The 7,629-nt window shown below is 54.4% G+C and overlaps 1 long non-coding RNA gene across 2 annotated transcripts; it reads left to right on the top strand.

Moving 5' to 3' along the window:
* Positions 1-281: 281 nt before the first annotated feature.
* LOC311443938 lies at positions 282-3,855 on the top strand. 2 transcript variants are annotated; one of them, XR_014697572.1, is made up of 3 exons: positions 282-526; positions 2,633-2,830; positions 3,523-3,855. It is a non-coding gene; the product is annotated as an uncharacterized lncRNA (long non-coding RNA). The 2 variants fall into 2 exon arrangements; XR_014697573.1 differs by having other exon boundaries at positions 2,633-3,855.
* The last annotated feature ends 3,774 nt before the right edge of the window (positions 3,856-7,629 follow it).

The following is a 7,629-nucleotide window of genomic DNA, read 5'->3' as shown; positions in this document are numbered from 1 at the left end:
ATTTTAACAGGCTCTGTACTAATTTTCCTCACAGAATGACTAACAGAAACATGACCCGTGTGCACCCTTTGTAGTTAATTCATTAGGTCAACTCTAACCACTAAGCCCCTTGTCAGGTTATTTCTCTTAGCGATAAGGAACAATTGACCTTAAAACATTGAAGCCAGGTAGATGAGCCTATTCCACAAGGTCCCTTGGCTCCACCCTTATTAAGTGAAATCTGCCAGGTGGGGATCATTTGACCTTTGCTATATAGGAAGCATGAGGACTTACAGGAGGAATTGTGTCTCCAGGAGAGTTTGAGGCTCAGGTTACCTAGGGTGCTTTTCTGCTGTCATGGTGAAATGGACTCAGTGTTTCCCCAGTAGGCTGCTTTTTCTCCATGTTTTCCACCATCTCTGTGAAAGAGTTTTAGAGGCTCCATGAGATAGCTATGCTGGTGGTGCCTTCTCAGTGCAGTAAAACCCTGGTGACACTACTTCACTGGGAAGTAGTTTGGCGGTGACTCAAGTTCAGAAGCTAGCAGGTAAGCGTTCCTGGGTTCTACAGTTGTTTCATGTTGGGGAGTTTGAGTACTGCCTTCACCTTGTCTGTTTGCAGTGAAGTTACTTACATGGATTCTAAGCTGCCTTCCCAGCCCTAAAAAAAAAAATAGTAATAATAATGGAAAAAAAACTCAGAAGCTCAAGTGCATGCAGGTAAGGCTGACTTTGAAGAATACTTTTAAGTATTTGTTAAGATTGAACAACAGGCTGTATGAAAAAGGTGCCTTACTGTGAATTCTTACCTTGCTTTGTGGTAAGAAGGAACAGACTCTGGTAGATACTGGTGGTGTTAGAATTACTTCTGCGAAGTGTTAATTGTGAGGATGTGCTGTTCGTAAAAGAAATGTTCTTTTATGAAGGGGCTGTGGCTCTCTTCCATGTTATTGGGGGGTTTGGGGTTGCCTTCATTCATCTCCCTGCCAGGAGCCCTCACTGCAGCCGATCCCTGCGAGGTTCCCGATTGAATGACAGGAATGACATGTTTAGTCCATCAATAATTGAGATTAGGTTATTATTGGTCCCCGCAGTGTATCAGTAACAGCTTTCTAGTCTGGGGAAAAAGACGCTGTTAAATAATGCGAGGGGTCGGAGCAGCTCTCTGGATTGAACCCATCAGTCTGTCTGTCCGGGCTCACACACCGCACTCATCACCACCCTCCACAGCCACTGCTTTCCCCTGGGGACTGAGGCTGGGATCCTGGTTAGGTTACAGCTTGTGCTGGGACAGACCTGCCCTGACCCCGTAGCAGGGCATGCAGAGGTTCGATGCCCCCAGTTCACAGGTGGCACTGGGGACACTGGCAAGAGCACAGGAGCTGGTGGCTGCCTGGGGCAGTTCCGTCCCACCCAGCTGTGGTGTTACTTATGGGATCTGCCAGCATCAGCCTCCCCGGCCTTTATTTTTATTTTTTCTGAGAGAGGAAACGGCCTTGGGGAGAACATGCTGGGGTGAGATCTGTTGTGCATGGTCAGTGATAAATGTCAGGCTGCCCAGAGGGCACAGGAAGCAGAAGCCAACCCGCACGTTTCACCACAAACCCAGTTACACCGGGGTTAAGTTTGGCACTTCAGTAGTCAAAACATCTTTCAAACATCTCCTCAGGCTGGAACCCTCCCTCCCATAGCCACAGAAAGAGGGCAACGTAACTCAATCTGCTGCCCCAGATTATTCAGCGTTCGAGCATGTAATTGAGATTAATCACTGCTTCCCCAGATGCCCAGAAATACCTTTCATGTCTGGAGCACACCTCCCCCTTCTGAGGGACCTGAACTTTGGTGCCTGTAGGGTGTTGGCAGTGGAGGAGAGAGGGCAAAGCGGGACCCCGTGCAGGGCAGGTGCATGCACCAGCAGAGCCAGCACTTGCCAAGCTTCTGTCCTGGCTCTTAAACCATGAGAGACTGCCCGTGCAGCAGCCTTGAGGAAGCAGCTTCCCTGTCCCCATCCCATCATGTTGCTTTTGCTTTTCCCAGAGATCCACGTTGTGATAGAGATGGGGATTCCTCCCAAGCACAAGGCAGGGAGCTGGGGAAAGCTGGGTTGCAGCAGTGCCCTCCATCCCTCCACTGCCTGCCCAGAGCACAGATTACCATTAGGAATGGGTGAAACGCCCTCCGGGTGCCCACCCTTTCCCTCTGGGAGCTATTTTGCTGGTCAGATGGAAAACCCCTCTCATGAGCCTTGCAGGTGCTGTGGTAGCAGCAAGAGGCAGGGAGGCAGGGTGCTGCTCCCACGGGCTGAGAAGTCCCTGGCCATGCAGGAGGTGTCCCCACAGGGATATGGGGCTGGTCCTAGGGGACAGGACTGGGGAAAACAGCCCAGCCACGGAGCTTGGGGTGCAACGAGGCTGGGGGTGCCTTGTGCTGCCGGCACAGGCATGCATGCAAGCTGCGCTTCTCCACTTTAACCTACAGACCCTAAAATATTGTGTTCCAGCTGAGAACTCATAAAAGCTGTCGTGTCCTGTATCACAGCAAACATCTGCCAGCAGTATGGCTCCCAGGGGGGTAAAAGCTCCAACAGAAGTTCAAGGTCCTCTGTGGGGCTGTCTGAGCATGGGGTGCGTAAGCCAGGGCTTCTTCACCTCCAGGCAGAGGGGCTCGCGAGCAGATCGTGGCAGACCCTCTGTATGGGATGGAGACGGGTCAGACCCCGGAGAGACTGCCCGAAGGTCAGCAGCATCCCAGCCGTGGGAGACGTGGGACACCCGCTGCCTGAGTAACTCGAGAAGGAGTTAGCTAAGCTGCTGTAAGACAGAGATTTAACGGCGTTCCTTCCCCGGCTTTAGGTAGGCCACTCGGTGTTTATTGGTTCTGCTCGCAGGATGGGATAAGCTTGCACGTCGCTGGAGCTCGCGTGGAGCTGCTGAGCCCCTTCTTGGCATTGGCAGCGCTTGGGCTTTTGTGTGCTTTAAAGCTGAGCATATGGGATTTTACACGGGGAAACCTCACGGCAGGACCATGGCGGATGTGAGGGAGGCAAGCCTCTGTTCAGACACATCCCCTTGCAGTTTATAAAAGAACAGTGCTGAGGCAAATCCCTGCCCATCCCTCTGCCACGCCTGACATTGCACAGCTGTGTGGAGCACACGGGGTGGCTGTGGGGCTGGAGCATGGGGAAATGTCCCGGCACTGGGAGAGCTCCCTGCTGCACTTCAGACCACACTGTGGCCTTCTCCAAGGCTCATGGTGATGGTAACACAATGGCTTTGGGGTGGGCACAGCCAGCACAGACCCCATGGCACAGCTGGGAGGGGGATGCCAGTGAGGGGCGGTGTGGTGCTGGGTGATGAGGAGACGCCAGCCAGCAGCAGTGTGTGGCAGCACAGCCACTGTGCGCGAAGGAAATGAGTAAAGAGCCTACAGGACTCACTGATGGCTTCCACCGCCTGCCTCTGCCTCTTACGAGGTCTTCACTGTGCTGGTTTGGACACATCCCATATCCCACAGACCCTCATTATCCTACTTGTGTTCACCGCAGTTCTCCATAAATATTTTATGAGCATCCTCTTTGCAAGCCTTTCGTTTGGATTTGCCCATTGAAACCGTCTGCACTGAAAGGAGAAGAGAAGAGGGGAAGCGAATAACAAGAATGATCACGGAGAGGAGCGGGGGGGTGGGCGGGTGGAGGAGAAAGGAAACCCCCATCGCTCCTCTGTAACGAGGCTGTCTCATCTGCGTTGGCATCTGGCGATGGGAGCGCAACTGTGGCCCTTCACCAGGGCTCCTGTGCCAGGGGCTTGCTTCCAGCAGTGCTGGGGTGCCCCCATCTCCTGCGGGGGGCACAGACCCCGTCACCCTGTGCCATCCCGGCTGGGGGAGCAGGAGGGCGAGGGGGGAGGCACAGCCCCAGCACCCAGTGCTGCTGGAAGGGAGTCCCCTTTCCACACGCCTGCCTTTGCGCTCCACCAGCATCAGCCAGGGCTGTCAGAAAAGCAAGAATTCTGTTCAGACAAAAAAAAAAAAAAAAAGACAGTTGGAAATTGGTTTTCATCATCGTTCCAAAGCGAAAGCAGGCTGCTGGTGACCCGTTCCCCCTGCACAGCCTCCAGCCCCGGGGCCGGTCCCACATCTCCAGCAGATGCAGGAGCTCAGCCTGATCTCGAGCAGTTCCTGGGCTCTCTCCAGAGAGCTTCTGTTATGGGCCCCATAAATCTCCCCAGCTGTCTGATTGCTCACATCCCTGGCCAGCTGCTGGACGGATGGGGTGAGCCGGGGCTGCCAGCGGGGGGCATGGGGCAGGATCTGACCTACAGGCCCTGCACCCACAGCCCCGAGCCCGAGGGCAGCCCTGAGATGCTTTTTGAGGCCTTTGTTTAGGAGCGAGGAGCTGGACTTCCACCCATTGCTCTGCGAGATGCTCAGCAGCCCACAGAGCTGGCTGCAGGGGGATTTTGCTGCTGAGGTACATTCCTAAACAAATAAATAAAGCAGTTAAATAATTTCCTGCCCAATTGGTAAGGGGATGAGATGAGTGACCTAATCAGCCTCCTCTGCCTGTGATTCCTGCCAAGCTCTGACGTGCTTTGCCCCAGCCCTGTAGCACAGGAATCCCAGCGTGTGCAGTGGGGTTACCCCGCTTACACCAGAGCCATCACAAGAAGCATCAGGCCGATGTGATCTCACTTTCCTCAGCTCGTTTTAATCCTATTAGGCTCTGGACTTCACCTGGAGCAGCCGAGGCCATAAAGCATTTCCGAGCATCCTTCTCCCTGCTGCAGCTGTCAGGAAAGAGGCCAGGCCGGGATTCTTGTAAAGGTGCCCGTGGAGCTGCGGTGGGATCAGACTGCCCCAGCAGCGCTCCTCTCATGACCCGCCGCCGGCTGCCAAACCACACGCTCAGAGTCCAGGCTGTGTAAACCTGGAGAGAACCAGCTGAGATTTACTGCTGCTCCCACCGATGAAGGATGCCCAACACCCTCCGAAGGCTGGGCCGGGCCCCAATGCCTGGTGGATCTCAGCAAGCCAGAGCAGGTTGGATTTCTGCCCCCCCAGGAAGGAATGAGGCACTTCACAACCCAAAACTGGCTGTGCTGAAATCTGCAGCCCGTGGTGCCCAGGCTGGGGTGCAGGGACGAGCCCACGTAACGTGGTGGAGAAGTTGACTTTCCCCATCCCAAATGACATAACCTGGGACAAGCCCCCCCTTCCCCGTGCTGCTGCCGTGTTTTATGGTTTCTTGGCTGAGGTTTCTAAGGGGACTTTCTCTGCTAAGTACCAGCAATGATTTTGTGGTCTCTTTGTGCAGAACCCTACAACTGGGGAAAAAATGACTGAGTATATGTGCAGAAGCAGCTTCAAAAACAAAGCAGACTTGATCTGCTTGCCTTATGATCCGTGGGCCAGTGGCAGCCTGGCCAGAGCACAGATCCACACACAAAAATAAATGCATACAATAAAGTAAGGGAGCAACGCGCAGGAAAATAAAACGGGCACACTTCAAAGATGGACATTTGTATCGCCTATAAATGAAAACAACCATGAAGACGTGGCACAAAACTAGTGTGGGATTCTCATCAAAAGAGGATAGGGAGCTTGAGGAGGGCTCAGAAGCACTGGGGATGTTTTCTGCCACCTCCCTGCCCAGGCAGGGTTTGTCCGAGCCGCCTGAAGGTGAGGGCACGCTGCCTTGTCCAACCTGAGGAGGCAGAGACGGGCAGAAATGGGCTCCCCAAGGGAACCAGCAGCAGGGGCTGCACCTTTACCATATGTGTTTGCAGTGTTTGCATCTCAAAATCATTTCTCAGTGCCATAGGAAGACGGTCTCATCCCTTCCCGCAGATGACAGCTTCTCACTCCTCTGCCTCTCTCTGTTGGATTATTTCCCTGAAATTTATCATCTGTTTTCCTTCCCTCAGTCCCATCTTTCTAATTACACATTCCTCTACCTTTCTAAATCATTCCCCTCCCTTTTTTTTGCTGACTCCCTTTAAGCTAGCTGAAGGTCAGTGGCGTTACACTTCTTGCTCTCCTGGCTCCACCACCCCAGCGTGCATCGGCCGCGTCCTTCCCCAGGGTGAGCCCCGCACGCCCGACACCAATTTCTCCCTCCTGGCTTCATGTCCCCGGCACGGTCCTCCTGGCTGACAGGCATGGACCAAAAAGCCCCGAGATGAGCAGCTTGCCCGTGCAGAGCTGAGCTTCCTCAGCAGTCACACCGAGGTGCTGCCCACAGACAGTCCCAGCAGGTGAGCACATCTGCTGAACCGTCCCGATGGCCTTCCTCCCCCTGCTCCTCCTCCTCCTCTCCATGCAGCTCTCCCTGGGCTCTCTCTCTGCACTTGGCCTCCCTCCCTTGCCCTACACACAGAGCACCAAACCCTCCTTTAGCTCCTGCTTTCTGTGGTGTGCAAACCCCAACAGGTCCGCCTGCCCGCACAGCGCAGCCCCAGCTCCGTGCAGGAAGGACATGTGCCATGGGATGCGCTGCCTGGGTCGCAGCCCCTCGGAAATGTGTCAAGCTCATCCAATTCAGACATCTCCAGCTTCTACATCCTCTCCCCACCGCTGCCCTTTCCCTCTTTCGGAGCCTCGTGCCGTGACTCCCCCAGACAGCTGCCTTATCTGCGTGCCGTTTGGTATTCGCCGCGCATCCACAGTCTGTTTGTTGCTGCGTGAGACAGGAAAATAAAGTCAGCTCTGGCCTCGGGGGCCCCCGTGCTCTGACAGGAGAGGTGTACGGCAGAGAGAGGGCTCGGGAACAGCGATCGCTGGGGACTTTTTAACCACGGTTTGCATTGCCAGCTCATTTCCCATGGATACCATGGATGGAAGAGGAGTGAGAGCAACTGGCATGGGCCAGGGGCGTGGGGCAGGGCAGCTGCATGGGCAGGGGGGCAGCCAGCACCACACGTTGCTTTGGCACACAGTGCACACCAGGGAGTGCCCCCCCACCCCCCGTCTGGTCCCCCTACTTGGGCTGCTGGCGAGTTTCTGTCTCTCCCGAAGATGAATTTCAGAGGAGGGACCATCCATCACACCTTATACAGATATTTATTTTGGTTTGGTCTTTAAGCTTTTTTTGCTTTTGATGATGTGCTTTGTGCTGGGGAAAGATCAGAGGGGGCGAGATGCAGGCCAGGCTGAGGGACTCATCCTAACAATGGGTCAGGGAAGCCCTTGAGATGTGGGGGGAAAGGGGGAGAGGAGGAAAATCCCCCAAGTGAGACAGGGGGCAGTCAGCACTCAGAAAACCCTCTTCTTGCACAAAATAGGGGACAGGAATGTGACAACCCAATCCTCCTGGGAGCAAAGAGCTGTGGAGCCAGGCAGAGAGCACTGGGGATGCTGTGGGGTTGGGAACAGCAGAGGAGAGGGGATTTTGGGGTGTCCCGGTGGCTGTTTGTGCCATGGAGAGGTGAGCAGACCTGCTGCCTGCTGCTAGGCACCTCCGTCCTGCTCGGTGCTTCCTTCAGGGGGCAGTGGCTTAGGGCAGCTGTTAGCGTTAGCCTTAATAGGAGAAATTTAAGAACTAGCGATGGCTGCAAACTGGAAAGAAAATTCCATGAAAACAGGGCAAGCCACAAAGACAAAACAAGCGAGTCACATTTTCTTCTCTCTGAGAAGTTCACATTTTTTTCATCCCCCA

Source organism: Aythya ferina (assembly GCF_964211825.1).
Source record: "Aythya ferina genome assembly, chromosome: 13".
Lineage (NCBI taxonomy): Eukaryota > Metazoa > Chordata > Aves > Anseriformes > Anatidae > Aythya > Aythya ferina.
This window is presented reverse-complemented; position numbering and strand designations above follow the sequence as displayed.